At 41.5% G+C, this 17102-nt stretch overlaps 1 pseudogene; it reads left to right on the top strand.

The window, feature by feature from the left end:
* Window positions 1–9777: 9777 nt before the first annotated feature.
* On the top strand, window positions 9778–11356 carry LOC136503165 (protein SMAX1-LIKE 3-like; annotated as a pseudogene).
* Window positions 11357–17102: the final 5746 nt, after the last annotated feature.

The following is a 17102-nucleotide window of genomic DNA, read 5'->3' as shown; positions in this document are numbered from 1 at the left end:
GAGGAAGAAGGTGGTGCAGCTGTTTTATATGTCGGTCATTTGTAGGGGCGGCTGGTGATTGAGCCGCCCCTACAAATCAGACCCCATTTGTAGGGGCGCTCGTATCACCAGTCGCCCCTGCTGTTCCATTTGTAGAAGCGGCTGGTGTCTGGGCACCCAAGCACGTCACTGTAGGGGCGGCTCCACTACCAGCCGCCCTTACAAAAAATTTGAACCATTGCTAAAAATTATTTTTTACGTAGTGACGTAGACGTAGGCATGCATCACTACTGGACTCAGTGAATTTGCCGAGTGCCAGGGGCACTCGGCAAAGCCCAATTTGCACTCGGCAAAGGCTTTGCCGAGTGCTGCACTCGGCAAAGAGCACTCGGCAAAAAAAGAGTCGGCAAAGACGTCTTTGCCGAGTGTCTTTTGTCGGGCACTCGGCAAAGCCTTTGCCGAGTGCCGACACTCGGCAAAGTTGGAACCGAAAAAAAGCCGAAAAAATGGGAATTTTTACCCAAAAAAAATGAATTTTTTTTAATTGGTGGAGGCCCCCACCGGTCAGCGCCCATCCATCTCCGGCTTTTTTCGCGTAAATTTCACGGCTACGCGGCCGACGGGATTCGAACCCAAGACCTCCCGCTGCGCACAAACCTCCTCTATCACTACACCACACTATCACTTGTGTCTAGATTCCGTTTTAGTTCCCAATATATTATACTAAATCGAGTGTAAATTGCTTATTTGAGACCCTAAATGAATTCAAATCAAAAAGTGGTCAACTACAAAGTTTCATAACTTTTTGAGATCTACAATTTTCATTTAGTAAGTTTTTCCATCCGAGGTCGTTTGAAAAATTTGAATTTTAAATTTGAGAGATTCAAACGTAGTTTTGCATGATAAGATGATTTCAAATCAAAAAGTTGTCAACTACATAGTTTCATAACTTTTGGAGATCTACAATTTTCATTTAGGAAGTTTTTTCATCCGAGGTCGTTTGAAAAATTCAAATTTTAAAATTTTCAAATTCAAACGTCGTTTTTGCATGAAAAATGATTTCAAATCAAAATGTTGCCAACTACAAAATTTCATAACTTCTCAAGATCTACAAAGTTTATTTTGGTCATTTGTTCATCCGACATAGTGGTAGTAACATTGTTCACAAATCATATATATCTCTCTTCTATTTTCATGAAATTAATATGAGAGATGTATATTTTATGAACAACGTTATTGTCGCTTTGTCAAATGAAGAAATGACCAAAATAAACTTTGTAGATCTTGAGAAGTTATACAACTTTGTAGTTGAAAAGTTTTTCATTTGAATTCATTTAGGGCCTCAAAAATTGATTCGAAAAACTGATTTGCCGAGGGCCAAAAAAATGCACACGGCAAAATACCTCTTTGCCGAGTGCCAAAATATAGGCACTCGGCAAAATACGGCTTTGCCGAGTGCTAGAAAAAAGGCACTCGGCAAACTGAGAGTAAATTGCTTGTTTGAGGCCCTAAATGAATTCAAATCAAAAAGTGGTCAACTACAAAGTTTCATAACTTTTTGAGATCTACAATTTTCATTTAGTAAGTTTTTCCATCCGAGGTCGTTTGAAAAATTTGAATTTTAAATTTGAGAGATTCAAACATAGTTTTGCATGATAAGATGATTTCAAATCAAAAAGTTGTCAACTACATAGTTTCATAACTTTTGGAGATCTACAATTTTCATTTAGGAAGTTTTTTCATCCGAGGTCGTTTGAAAAATTCAAATTTTAAAATTTTCAAATTCAAACGTCGTTTTTGCATGACCAGATGATTTCAAATCAAAATGTTGCCAACTACAAAATTTCATAACTTATCAAGATCTATAAAGTTTATTTTGGTCATTTGTTCATCCGACGTAGTGGTAGTAACATTGTTCACAAATCTTATATATGTATCTTCTACTTTCATGAAATTAATATGAGAGATATGAGATATGTAGATTTTATGAACAACGTTATTGTCGCTTTGTCAAATGAAGAAATGACCAAAATAAACTTTGTAGATCTTGAGAAGTTATACAACTTTGTAGTTGAAAAGTTTTTCATTTGAATTCATTTAGGGCCTCAAAAATTGCTTCGAAAAAATGATTTGCCGAGGGCAAAAAAAAATGCACACGGCAAAAAGCTTCTTTGCCGAGTGCCAGAAAAAAAACACTCGGCAAAGACGTATTTTGCCGTGTGTTTTTGTTTGCCGAGTGTATTTTATTTGGCACTCGGCAAACACGGTATTTGCCGAGTGCCCGATAAAATACACTCGGCAAAGCCTCGGCACTCGGCAAATCGCCGGTTTCCGGTAGTGTTGCATGGGGCATGCAAGTTGGGTTGACGGCATGCCGGACACGAGAGCTCGCGAGTGGTGGCTGGTCTTGCGGAAGATGCAGGCTCGGCTTTCACGCGTGGGCAGCAAGCCCTGGTGGCGCGATCCTGCATGCGTGGATTGACCCCTGGGATGGTGTTGTAGTGCTGCTCAGGCGACGACCTCCTCGAGATGACGGTAGACGCGCGGATTGGATCTTCCAGCGGCGCTGGAGATGAGCTTCACGTGGACAGAGAACACTCCAACCGCAGATCGACGGCGGCACGGAGCTAGGATCGAGAGGCGGCGGCAGCAGCGAAAACTATGTTAGGGCAGAGCGGCACTTCGTTCTGTTGCGGAAAAGAAGAAAAGAAAACAAGGGAGATGACAAGGGCCTTTGGCATTCCATATATATGCAAGCTGACCCTTGATCTGGATGTTCTTTATTTAGAATTTGTGGTGCTGATCGAAATCGAGTTCAACTTGGCTCCCTAATCTGCTGCCGTGGAGTCCCATTTGGGACGAGATGTTGGACAGCTGGTATCTACGTGATGAGGACGTTCTCTGGCTGGCTGCGGCCGTGGCCGGTGGGTTTGAGCCCAAACGGGAGAGACGAGTCGATGATGATAGGCCGAGAGCAAGAATTGTATATTATAGAGTAAAAAGAAGTTTTAACAAAAGCATGAAAATCTCAGAGATAGATTGGAACCTGATGAACCCAAATAAATTATTTGGAGGAGAAGAAAGATTTTTGGGAAGCTCCAACAAAAAGGTTAAGCTTGGGAAAACATGGAGTCTGATTTCCAGAAAAGCTCGAGATAAATGATCATCTTGTAAAAGTGTTTTGAAAACTCCACACTCACAACACATAGTCAAGCAACAAGCAAACATCACATCAAACAAAAGTCTGTCAAATTAATTTACAAAATTTGAAAACCCAACTTTTTGTTTATCTAAATTTGCCGAAACTTAAACTAAACATGGAAAGTTTTATACAAATATTGAAAACATTTATTTTATTTAGTGTTTTCTATGCACAACCTAAAATTGAAAATTTTGGGGTGTGACACCATGCAACCCACAACCGTTCGTTTTGTTTTATGCACAAATTAAAAAATTAAGAGTTACTCTATGACAATTCAAAAGACAATCATTGTCACGTTGTCTGTTAGGTTGTCTTCAAATTACGTGGTACTATATGAAACCACCTATTAGATAACACTAATGTACTTGCTCTAAAGAGTCCAGACAATCTAAAAAACTAAGAATCCATATGTTCGATGTCCATCTAGAAGTTTTCAGCGTTCATCAACTGAAAGATGATTCAAAATAACCCCTAAATTAACGTCTACATTATCCATATTTGTCATTATGAAATATAATTCAAAATAATACTCTAAGTTTATCTCTTTCATTATGAAAGATGATCCAAAATAATAATGTTCTAAATTTATAATTAAACTATCCACCTCTTCCATTATGAAAGGTAAATAAAATAATTTTTTTATTTCTTTTATAAATTATCCACATCTAGCTACCATTTATGAAAGATGATGTATACTAACCCCTGTGCATTTAAATGCCCATATATGCCATTGTGAAAAAAATATAAAATAACACCTTTGAATCAAAGTTTGTCACTATAAAAAATAAATAAAAATATCTCTCAAATCTACATGCAAATACTGATATAATCTATCAAGGAAAATATCATGAAAAATAATCCAATAATTATAAAATATGCCATATATTTTTCTAAATACAAACTTCTACACTCTTAATAAAAAATAAGCATATGCTATGCTCTATCATGTAGACCAAGCAAACGTGTATATATTTGGATAAATGTATACATTTAGACTTGAAATTTATGTCATCAATATTTATAATTTAATTTTGAGCATTCTATATTCAAAAATAATATTATACACATAAGTTTTTGACTAACGAATTCAACATCTTAAGTGCCACATGCAAGCTAAAACACCTATTTGTGTCATTGTAAGAAGTAAAACAGTAGTCTAGGACCTAAAGTCCTTTTTAAAAAAAATTTAAAAGTGAAAATATTGAATGAAAGATATAATAAGCACTAGAAGTTTAACTTTACATGTGGACAAAAAATTGCAACAACTAGATTAAAAGTTGAAAGCTAAAATATTGGTTCATGATGTTATAGGTAGGGATACAACAAGAACTTATATAACTTAAGATCAAGTTTCAACTAAATATATATTATGCTAAAGGGTGATAAATCCTAGAACTTCTGATATAATATTCATTGGATCTATTCTATTTTTCTAAATAACTATACCCGCATTTGTGATTGTGTAAAACAACATAGCCTGTGTACCAAAATTTACATCTAATTGCGTACCTACTATAACGACAGACAATCTATCGTAACTTATTAAATCTGCATCTAAATTAACATTATGTCATTATTTTAAAAACTAAAGATCCCTATGAATCTACAGCTAAGTTATATCAACAACTTCGATTACAAAAAATATTAATTTAACCATGAAAAATATATATGTTTCTATGTGACCCAATTATATTAATATTAATATATTAGAATTTGATACAGTAAACATACATCCTATGTCATCATGTAGATTATGTTCACATGCATGCATGAGCAGTAAATATATATGTTGTGTTTCAGCAATCATGAAATATATTTTCTTAACAACTCAGATACTAACAATACTAAAAAATTATTTATAAGTATATTGTAAGAATGGGACATATAATTTATATAAGTTTTCACTTTAGACATTTAAATTAAAATGTTATGTATATTGATAATATAATCCTTCATATAATTTCTTGAGAAATAAATTTAACATCACAAGAAGTGGGTGTTAGTGCGGACCACATGGGGGTTTACTTTGGTGTAAAAAACATTATATTACTTAGATGTTCATATCCTCTTTAGTTTGTTCTACATCTCACTTCAAGCTCAACCATTGATTTTAAGTGATGTGGAAAATGTTTTAAATGTCTGTTCATGCTATTGTAGTACTTAAGAGTATAGTTTACGACATAAAATTGTTATTTAGAAATTACAAAAGGAAATGTAATAAAAGATATAAGACGAGTTTCAACTTAACTTTAGGGTAAAAACCATGTAGTAATCAATAAGAATTAAGAAAATCAAAATTTTATATTATTCATAGCATCATAAGATATAAGATGTGGGCTGCAACAAAAGCCACAATAGTTTAAGCTAATGTTTCAACTAAATACATAGGTGTGTCATACAAATTTTAAGGAAAAAACCTATGGATATAGATGAAAAACATACAGATTACTAATGATATGTTTGTCACAACTAGATAGAGATTACATAGTATCTTTTGTGTCTATTATATTAGAAAATGAACAAAGTGAAAAACATGTAATTATTATAAATTTTTATTAGTCAGAGTCATTAAAGAATAACTAATGCTTATGTTATCTAAGATTCTGCCCCGTGCGAGAGCACATATTGATGGACTAGTGTTGTTATAATTGGTTGTGATTACTATTTGAATTTGAATATGATCGGCAGGTTTAACAGTAATATGATGGGAAATATTTTAATTTTTAAAATATTTTGTATGGGTGGTTTATGGTACTAAGTTGTCTCTAGAAATTAATTAATAGAGGCACCTACGTTACATAAACTGTCATTGTAAAATGTTTACGCAGGCTGTTGGCTTTATGGTAATAAGTTATCTCTAGAAATTTGCTGTCAGTGTAGATCCATTTACGATACTAGCGACAATCTTAAACTAACATCTTGTGTAAATAGATTTATATATACGATTTTGAAGCTGACACCAATGAAAAACGGCTGTATTTTCACTGCTGACAGTTGTGAAAAGGTGTTAGCTTGACGTCTAGATAAACCTATTCACAAGAGGTTAGCTTAAAAAAGTGGCACCAGTTGAAAGTTTTGGTGTACTAGTGCAATCTGGAGTACCATATCCGCCGCCACCGTACCAGATATGCTAGTACTATACGAGACACGACCGTAGCAGCAGCAGAGTTAGCGCTGCACGTACACTGGCCGCAATTTATATTTGGCGCTCCCGGCTTCCGGCGGGTCCGGCGTCAGTGCTCCACGGCCCTCGCCACGCGATCACTAAGCCCGTAGCTACTAAAGGCTGGATAGCAGCGCCGCGCCGTGGGTACAATACAGTGCAGTTCGACGTACAGTATCATGTACCGACGTATACGTACATTAGTACATACCGTCTCCATCCACAAAATAACGTACTTCTCGTTTTTTGAGAAGTCACACAGAACAGTCATGGTACAAAATAAGTATCATTAGATTAGTTGTTGTAACACTCTAAAATTTACTCCTTTCGAAATAAATATAAATTAATTTAATTTTGTATTTTGTACTCATGAAAATAAAAATTTTCATTAAATTAAAATCCATCATAGGATGTAGCAATATTGTCATGCTAGTGCATTTGTTTCTTTATACTGTGTGGTTGTAAACTAAAGTTAAACCGATTCGAACTTCAATATGAAAATGACTATGAAAATTTCGAAGGAAAAAGAAACAAAGGAGTTTCCTCCTCTCCCTCTCCGTAGGTCTGCCGGTAACACATACTCTCTCTCTCTCTCACACACACAAGCCAGGCCCAGCCTCTAACCCGTGGCCCAGCGCAACCCTTCTCCCTTTCTCGGGCCCGGTGACCATGGGCTAACCCAGACGAAACGCAAGCCACGCGGGCGCCTTCTCTCTCCGTCTTTGTTTCACTGATAGCCCGTCCCCATCGTCCCTATGTTGTTGACGAGCCAGTCCCACGCATCAGCGTCGTCACCCACCTCCGTCATCCCCAATTGGAACACTGTCCGAGTCGGTTGCCGCCGCCGAGCCCGATTCTATGGGATTTTTGGCGTGCGAGCCAAGCCGAAACCCCTATAAATCGAACCCCCGTGTTCGTGCTGCCGCCCCACCAAACCCTAGCACAAGTCGCCGCCTCTACTCGAGCTCGCAGCACCACGTCCCAAACCCTAATCCGCCGCCACCTTCGATCTCCACCACGACAACCTCTTTGCCGACAGAGCTTCGCGTTAGGGTAAGAAAGCGGTCGATATCGCGCTTTTCCTCTCACTATCTCTATGTTGCCTCTACAAGCTCACCAGAGCAAGACCGGTGCAACCGAGCTGCCAATCAGAGCCCCGAGCAGCCACCGTGCCTTCGCCGCTAACCTCGACCCTCTCTTTACGTTCATCGTGCCCAGCGCTTGCTCTCTGTGCAAATCCCGCGGCCAATGATGCACGAAATCGCCATTCCAGTGAGATTCCAGCGTGGTCTCAAGTTTTCCGACCATGGCACCGTCGTCGGGTTCCTGTCCCGCCGACCCCCTCCCTTGTTTCTCGGCCATCGGAATTTAGATCAACGGCCCAGATATGTTGTTGACCGGAGTCAACCCGGTTAATACCAATCAATAGAGCCGCTTTTGCAAAAGAACCCTCCTCTTTTTTGGTTTTCTAACCCGCAGTCCTCCCGCCAGATTCAAAATATTGTTTTTATTTATTTTAATTCAAAATTCAGATCCCGATATTTATAGAACCGTCACTGATCTTGTTTTATGCATAAAATCTCCCTCTAGCTCCGTTTTGACCCGTTCAAGTTGCATTAGATTCATAACGACGTAATCTACACGTTAGTAACAATGTTTGCCATGTCACTATCTCTAGAACTTCATGATTTAAATCCTAACTTGAATAATGGTTGCGCAACATGGTTTATAAATAAAAACATGATTAATTTTACTTTAGTTTTCTAATTCAAATATAAATTTGACTTAATTCAATTTAGATATTTCTCTAAAATATCTTATCCATGCTTTTATATAGTTAAAATAAATGAAGCCTATAGTTTTCTTTTTCAAAGTAAATCCTTCGGTAGTTGCTTCTTATTTACTATAGCTCCGATTAGCGTGTTTTTCGCGTCTGCGTGTTCATAGCAATGTGTAGATTAGTTTCAAACATTTTCACTGTTTGATGTATTATTCTAATATAGTTATATTTGTATGTTATGCATGTTGGTGTTTGGTTTCTTGTGTGATGCTTTATGATCATATCCAGTTGGTGAACTTTACATGGTAATGAAGAAGCAATCCTTTAGAGGTTATGAATCAGAAGAAGATAAGAGTTTAAGGCAAGTATAGCATGGGACTATCCTTGTTTTTTTAATAACCCTGAATGCAATTTAATTCATGTGCATGTGTCTACCCTGTTACCCGTAAAGATATCCTAGCTGATGTTACCTTTATACCCGGGTTATATGCATTTGGTAGTATTTCTACCCCGTAAAGTTCAGCGGTATTCAGCGCCACTGCTCCAATTTTTTTGTGCCCTCCATGCCAATGCCGTCAGTCTGGGCTCTAACGCCGTCAAACTGCAGGTGTGAAAAGTTGAAAATACCCTTAAGTCTAAATATGTGATTAATTTTTTTTAGCATCTTAACGACTTCAAATGAAAAAATTTAAAACTAGAAAGTTGTAGATCTCGTCGAGATCTATAATTTTCATATAAAAATTATTTTTATTTAATTTTGCAAAAAAAAATATGATTTTTCTAAGATATATTAATCATATCAAATCATATTTTTATACTACTTGATTTCATCGACGTTCCTTCACTGTCGTCCTTGTCCGCCTCTCTCATAGCCGCATCTGTATATTCTCTACAAGGCTTCTAGAGGGTTACCCATGGCTTCTGGAGGGTTAACCATCTAGTATCTTTGTACTGCTTCTCATCGACGTTCCCTTCACTGTCCTCCTTGTCCGCCTCTCTCATATAGCCACATACGCCGGGTTATCACCCTTGTAGATGCACTTAAACAAATTCGGCACATATATAAGAAAACCTCGGGAGATCGAAAATTAACATCTGGTTATACAGTATGTATCTGATCGTCACAACATATCCCGACAGCCACAATCGACCGAATCTCACGTACAGGTTTAGTCCCTTCCTTCATTCCCTGCTACTGACTAGTGAGGCAAGACGACAGGCTCAATTACTTCTCCAGACAGATCGAGCCAGTACTCCTCCCCTGCGTTCCCTGCTGCGTTTCATGGGGATGTTTAGTTCCCCCAATTTCCAGAATTTGGCACTATGCAAAAAGAGATTCCTCGTCACATCAAATTTGTGGTACATGCATGGAGTACTAAATGTTGACGAAATCAAAAACTAATTACACAGTTTAGTTGTACTCTGCGAGACGAACGTTTTGAGCCTAATTAGTTAACGATTGAACAATTATTACCAAATAAAAAACAAATGATACTGTAGATACAGTGTACCTGTGTTTTCGGCGGCGCCGAATCGGCTGATGAACTAAACGCGGCCGGCGCCAGAAGGTCGAGCTACAGGTCTACAGCCAGGCGAAACAGGCCAGCGCCGTAAAATTCTGTAGACAACGACGACAGGGAATAATAAGGAGAGATGCGTAGCGGCGGCTGCGCGGTGCAGCAGGAGCTGGCGGGGGACGCGGTGGCCTTGAGCCCTTGATGCGGCACGCGGTGAGCCTGGCGCTGCGCTGGGGACACGCGCAGGTCACGCCGCTGCACGTCGCCAGCGCCGTGCTCTCGGACGCCAGGGGTCCACTCCGCGCAGCCTGCCTCCGGTCGTGGGCGGGCTCCCACCCGCTCCAGTACAAGGCGCTGGAGCTCTGCTTCAACGTCGCGCTCAACCGCCTCGCGACGGCGGGGGGGCTGGCCCCGCCGGCCATATTCCAGTTCCACGCTCACCACGCGGGGCACCGCTCGCCGCCGCGTTCAAGCGCGCGCGCGCTGGCGAACCAGCGCCGGGGCGTATCGGCCTCTGCCGCGGAGGGCCAGCGGCACGTCGCCGCCAAGGTCGAGCTTGAGCAACTCGTTATCTCCATCGTCGACGAGCCCAGCGTCGGCCGCGTCATGCGCGAGGCCGGCTTCTCGAGCGCCAAGGTAAAGGCCAACGTCGAGAAGGCCATCTTGTCGTCGGAGCAGTCGTCAAACATGGCAAGTAGTAGCACCGCTTCCCCGAATACTAGGGCCCATACAAATAACGCCAAGGAGTCCAAAGCCAGCGCCGTTCGCGTTCTCGACTGCATGGCCGTGGCGAGTGGGACGAACCGGTGCGTGGTGGTCCTCGGCGAGAGCGCCGCCGCCGCAAAGTGGGTGGTCAAGGCGGTGATGAGCATGGTGAGCAAGGGGGAGCTGCGGCGCCAGCACGAGCGCCTCAAGAACGCCCAGTTGGTGCCTTTCTCGGCTGCATCCTTCCAGCACATGCCGAGGGAGGAGGTTGAGGCCTGGGCCGGCGATCTATGCGCGGTCCTGCGCGAGTGCTACGCCGCCAGCAGAGGCGTGGTGCTTGTGCTTGAGGACCTCTGCTACGCAGCCGAGGCCTGGGCCGCCGACCCGTGGAAGAGAAGTGATGACCACCGCGCGCATGGCCGTGGCCTCTACTACTGCCCCGTCCAGCACGCGGTCATGGAGTTGAGCAGCATCGTGCGCGGCCGCGGAGGCCGAGACAAAGACAAGGACATGTTCTGGCTAAGTGGCTAGTGGCTACTGGGGTTCGGAGCCTACGCGTCCTATACGAGCTGCCGGTCGGGACTGCCTTCCCTGGAGACCGCCTTGGAACTACACCCCATCGTCGTGCCGGACGGCAGCCTCCCGTTGAGCCTCGCCGGCGACAGGTACGTACATCCTTGATCATCCTTCTTCAGTTGTGTCCGATGCATACGTCATCACTCATCAACGTGTGGCGTTCTTGATTTGTTGTTTTCAGTGAGATCACACACGGCGGAGCATCCCCCCATGGGTTCACCGTTGCCAAGGTCGTCCAGTCCTCACTGGATCGGAGCTCACACTGAGCTTCTCCTCTCCGGCCTCTTCCTCCCAATGTGGCTTTCACCAGCAAGAGCTCCGATCCATGGCATGATCTCATTGATCGGCGGCAAACGTTGCTGAACCGCCGGCACGATGGTCGAATGGCCAAGTCATACGATCAGCTGTCGCTCGCAAACCCTAATTCAGGATATATATATATATATATATATATATATATATATATATATATATATATATATATATATATATATATATATATATAGGGAGAGGCTATTCAGTAGCCGGCTACAAAATAAGTTATTCTGTAGCCACCTCCATTTACCATAATTTTATACACTAATTTACGATAATGTTAATACATATTTACGATAGTTGGGTTACTATAACACATGGAGATATTTACCGTAACGTTATAATAAACCACTTAGTAAATTAACATAGTAATTATCGTAACTCAAAGTGGCTACATAATAAGTTATTTTGTAGCCAGCTACAGGATAGTAGTTCTATATATATATATATATATATATATATATATATATATATATATATATATATATATATATATATATATATATATATATAGGGAGAGGCTATTCAGTAGCCGGCTACAAAATAAGTTATTCTGTAGCCACCTCCATTTACTATAATTTTATATACTAATTTACCATAATATAAATACATATTTACGATAGTTGGGTTACTATAACACATGGGGATATTTACCATAACGTTATATTAAACCACTTAGTAAGGAGTTACTATAATCTCGTAAAATAACATAGTAATTATCGTAACTCAAAGTGGCTACAGAATAATTTATTCTGTAGCCAGCTACAGAATAAGTTATTCTGTAGCCAGCTACAGGATAGTAGTTATATATATATATATATATATATATATATATATATATATATATATATATATATATATATATATATATATGTTGTTATAGAGAAACTAAATTAATTACCCTTGTATAATATCTATCAAGTCTTGATACTCCGTTTGAGGTTTTCTCAACGAGTCTAAGATTTTCAATCTACTATTGGCCATATCGATGACCATCAATATCCAGTGATTGCTGCATATATATATATATATATATATATGTGTGTGTGTGTGTGTGTGTGTGTGAGGTAACTAGCTAGTAAGGAAATATTGATGTCCCATATAAATGATCGACATTAATTACTTATAATAACACTCACTTAAAGTTGTAGGAGAAGAGTATCTCCTTGTCGCGTTGGTTCACTAAGAAATTCATGAGATTTCTCTCAGGTTGAGGCTTATAATCCTTTGGGAGGTTAGGGTGTTTGTATACGATATACGGATCAACGAACCCAACACCATTATCCTTTCTCTTTCTAAGTTATGTCATCTCATATCTGCATACATGAAAATTGTGAATATATATTGTGAATATATAATAAAGAAATTGTGAATATAGTAGAAAATAATCACACTTATAGACAATAGCAGCTAATGAGACTTTTGTCGAGAGAGTCCAGGTGGCATAGTTCGTGTAATTCTGCAAGCTCGACATAGATAATGTCATTGCCACGAAAGTAATGGTGGTTTCTAATTCCGACAGAAAGATAGATTTGTCCCGCATCAGACGCCGACATGTACCACCCGTTTAGCAGGTACATTTGCGTACCCAGTTCACCTAATTTCTCTGGGTTGTATAGACTCTGGCCTGGTACAAATTTCTTGTAAGGATTCACTTCCGGAGCAGATGGTCCTTCAGCGAGCACTTCGGTAAGGTTCAAACCAGTGTCCTCATAAAACCGAAGAAACGACTCATAGCCGCCTACCTCCTCCACTAAGTTTAAGTTTGAACCATATTCGTTAGGAACGACAAGGGGGGGATTGATTGTTGCGATTGTTGTCTGAGTTGTGCAACACCTTTCCCTACTCTCTTCTTTTTTTGCGCCGCCTCATATGACTTGGTGAGAGAGCAGTCATAGTCCGATATCGGTTGTTTCGCGGCGCTCTTAAGAGAATCCCGTTTTTTTTGTTCCAACTTCTTTCTTAGCTGATCTAGAGGTAGGAAGAAGTATGATGGCTCCAGGTTCTCCCTCGCTCGTCGTGCCTGTTTTGCACCTTCAAAGAAATCTGTCACTTCTTTTTGTACTGCATCCTTTAATTCCTATTCACTTTTCTTATAAGATAGTTTTTGGGGAATAACTGGATGAGTATTTGCTTTCTGCTTCTTTACCGACGGGCAGGGCAACAACTTTGTTTGCGGGGTGGACCTCTTAGGGGCTGGCTTCCTTGGAGGCGAGGGAGGCGTTGGAGACCGCCTTGGAGGCAGTGCAGACTTTGGAGGCGGCGGAGGCGTTGGAGACCTCAATGGAGGAGTTGTGGACTTCCTTGGAGGCGGCGGAGGAGTTGGAGATGGTGGGATGCAGCAGTGCCTTCGAAGGCGTCATCATTGCCCTGAGCACTATGATGGTCGGGAGAAGCAACAACTGGACTTTGGTTGGCGGAGGCCCTGCTTTGTGAGTACAAAAAATAATGAGATATAAGTAAATGCTTATTATTAGTCATGCCCATAGAAAATTATCAAAAAAATGTTTTGTTAACTTTTGTCCGCACCTAATATCTACTGGTGGTGGAGCAGACGCCCTAGGGATAATGATGTAGCACTTGCGTCATAGTATATATGCCTTCTCTGCTTCTCCTAGAGTCTTCTCTCCATCACCTCCAAGAATATCAAGAGCTAGATTCTCATAACCTTTGCTCACTTTATCCACTGTGACCCTAGCATATCCATGTTGTATTGGTGCCCCATGGATTCTTGGTGTCTTGGTAGGGTCTGGAGGAGTAAAAACACTGACAACAACCTTGATTGTGTCATTCCCCCTTGGAACATGTAGCTCAATTGATGTCATTGGAGTAGTGACATCATCCACGGGGAAGCACAGCGCTGCGTCATCTTGCTTTGGCAGCTTAGTGGAAGCGCAGCTGCTTTTCAACTAACCAGGGGGCTAATATTAACATTCATTCCTGGCTCTGATGCCTGCCTCTGGGCACTCATTGCTATCTGCACTTGCTTTCTGATTTCTTCCTGCATTCTTGCTTTCATTGCTTTTTCTCGCTCCTTTGCTTCAAGCACCATTTCCTCCAACATTGTCACCCACGCTGCTTTCTCCTCCTTGCTTCTCTGGCGGCTTCGGTAGGTTTCCCTGTCATTAGGGAAACCATGAACCCATGGAGTGTTGCATCCTAAGCCTCTGGTTCGGCTAGTGTGTTCAGCAGTCCCGATGGCATACGTCAGCTCATCCTTCTCTCTATTGGGCTTGAACACACCAATCTCTTTAGCTTTTATAGCAAAAGCCAATCGGCGTGCTGCTGTTTCGAGTTTTTGCCCATACACTGCCAGACCGGTCTATGGGTCGAGTCTTCCCCCATGACCGAAAAAGCAATTCTTTGAGTGTGGGGGCCACTTGGCTGATTCTGGTTCGATCCCCTTGGCAATAATGTCCGCTTCCATTTTTTGCCACTTCGGAATGGCAGTATCGTAGCCACCTGAACCCATGTCATGGTGGTATACCTTTTTTCGGGCATTCTCTTGGTTCCTTCTCACCCATGCCTCACCCTCTGCTGATGTCTTGTACTCTACGAAATCATTCCAATAGGGCCTCTGTTTCGAGATCGGGCCCGTAGCAGTATTGAAATTCGGCGTTTCGTTCTTCTTGATGTATGTGTTGTATAGGTGTTTCTTCTAAGTCTAGAATTGTGTGGCCATCTTCTTCATAGCCCACGATCGAACTAGCTCCTTCAATTCATCATCGTTGATATCATCATAATCATCCGCTTGCAACATGAAATGGGCAAGGATATCATTCTCGAGCAAATTCTTGTCAACATCAGAGACAAAACTAACATCAGGCGCGTTGATCTTTTTCTTCCATTCACAGATACTGATTAGAATTCTATCCCTTACAAGGTACCCATAGTGTTCCACGAATTTCCTTTTATGTGGACCAAGTGGTTCGCCTGTCTCGATGTTGAATTCCAATATTATGTACCGGCCCTCCAGTGGTTTCTTCGGTCCTCAAACATTTTTGCTCTTCGCCGTTGTGGTCGCCGATCTAGAGGGCTACATATAAAAAAATAATAAATAAATATCTTTTGTACATAGAAATATATACAATATTCACATATAATATATATTTAGTATATATATCTCGCCTGTATTTTCTTGCAAAACATTTTCTTGCTCATTTTCAAGAGCTAGGTATTGACTTCCGTCATCAACATCCTGCTCACCAGCATTGGCAATAATATTCATCATTTCTTCCTCCATGTTGTCTCCCGGGGCAGCCATATCTAACAAATTTAACAAAATTTAAGTCACATATATAAACAAGTCATATATATACAATAAGTCAAGTCACATATATAAACAAGTCATATAAACAATTCATATATGTAAACAATCATATATGCCAACAAGTCATATATGTAAACAAGTCATATAAACAAGTCATATATGTAAACAAGTCATATAAACGACGAATTCGCCCTAGCGAGAACGACGAATTCGCCCTAGCGAGAACGACAATTCGCTCTAGCGAGAACGACAGGGCGAATTCGTCGTTCTCGCTAGGGCGAATTCGTCATTCTCGCTAGGGCGAATCGTCGTTCTCGCTAGGGTATACAACAACGGGGCGGCATTGCTCCGCATATACAACAACGGGGTGGCGTTGCTCCGCATATACAACAACGGGGCGACGTTGCTCCACATACAACACAACGAGGCAGCGTTGCTCCGCATACAACACAACAAGGCGGCGTTGCTCCACATACAACACAATGACGGCGTTGCTCCGCATACAACACAACGAGGCGTTCCTCTGCATATATCACATACAAACACATATCGACGTACGTAGGGGTCGGCAGTGACGATCGACGTACGTAGGGATTGGCGGTGATGACGAGGCGACGAGGGGCGTGGCCGGCGGCCGAGGCTCCTCCTCCTCCCTTCTCCTTCTTCCTTCTCCCTTCTCCTTCTCCTCCCTTCTCCTTCTTCCTTCTCCCTTCTCTCCTCCACCTCCCTTCTCTCCTCTACTGCCCTGCTCCTCCTCTCTTCCAATCCGGCGGTTCAGGGGGTAGGGCACCAGTCCGGCGGCGGGGACGGCCGTGGCGGAGCGGGGCTGGGCCGGGGACGGCCGCGGCGGAGCAGGGCCAGGGCGGGGACGGCCGTGGCGGAGTGGGGACGGGCCGGGGTGGTCGGGGGGCGGCGCGTCAGCGAGCGCGCTTAGTCGGGGCGTGCGACATCGGGGAGGAGGAAGAAGAGGGGCCGGGGCGGGCGCAGAGGCTATATAAGGGAGAGGACCTTTAGTCTCGGGCGCCACCACCAGCCGGGACTAAAGGCCCTTTAGTCCCGGGCCCTGTTAACACCTTTAGTCCCGGCTGGTGGTGGCGCCCGGGACTAAAGGTTTTTGGTGGGCGGCCAAACGGCAGTTTCGCTGCCCGCCAATTCATTAGGATTTTAATATATTTCTTTTTCACAAATGATAAAAGGATAGTTAATTGCATAGAAAATTAAATAAAAGACATAAAAATATTTTTAAAAAATATAGATTCTATTTTGCTTTATTGCACACAGGAAAATTATGTGACCTAAAGTTTTAATTTTTTTAACAAGTTTTAAAACACAATATAGTGTTTAAATTACTATTTCGATAATGCAAAAATATAGTGTTTAATTAAATTCAGAAAAACTCTTGTGTTTCGACTAGAAATTTATTTTCACATCATTTGAACGTGACATAATCCCACCATCAAACATAAATTTGTTTTCACATCATTTCAACATGACATAATCCCAACATCAAACATAAATTTGATTTCACATCATTTCAATGTGACATAATTCAATATCAAATATAAATTCACAATTATTACATAATATCTCTAATA

Source organism: Miscanthus floridulus, chromosome 14 (assembly GCF_019320115.1).
Source record: "Miscanthus floridulus cultivar M001 chromosome 14, ASM1932011v1, whole genome shotgun sequence".
NCBI lineage: Eukaryota > Viridiplantae > Streptophyta > Magnoliopsida > Poales > Poaceae > Miscanthus > Miscanthus floridulus.
This window is presented reverse-complemented; position numbering and strand designations above follow the sequence as displayed.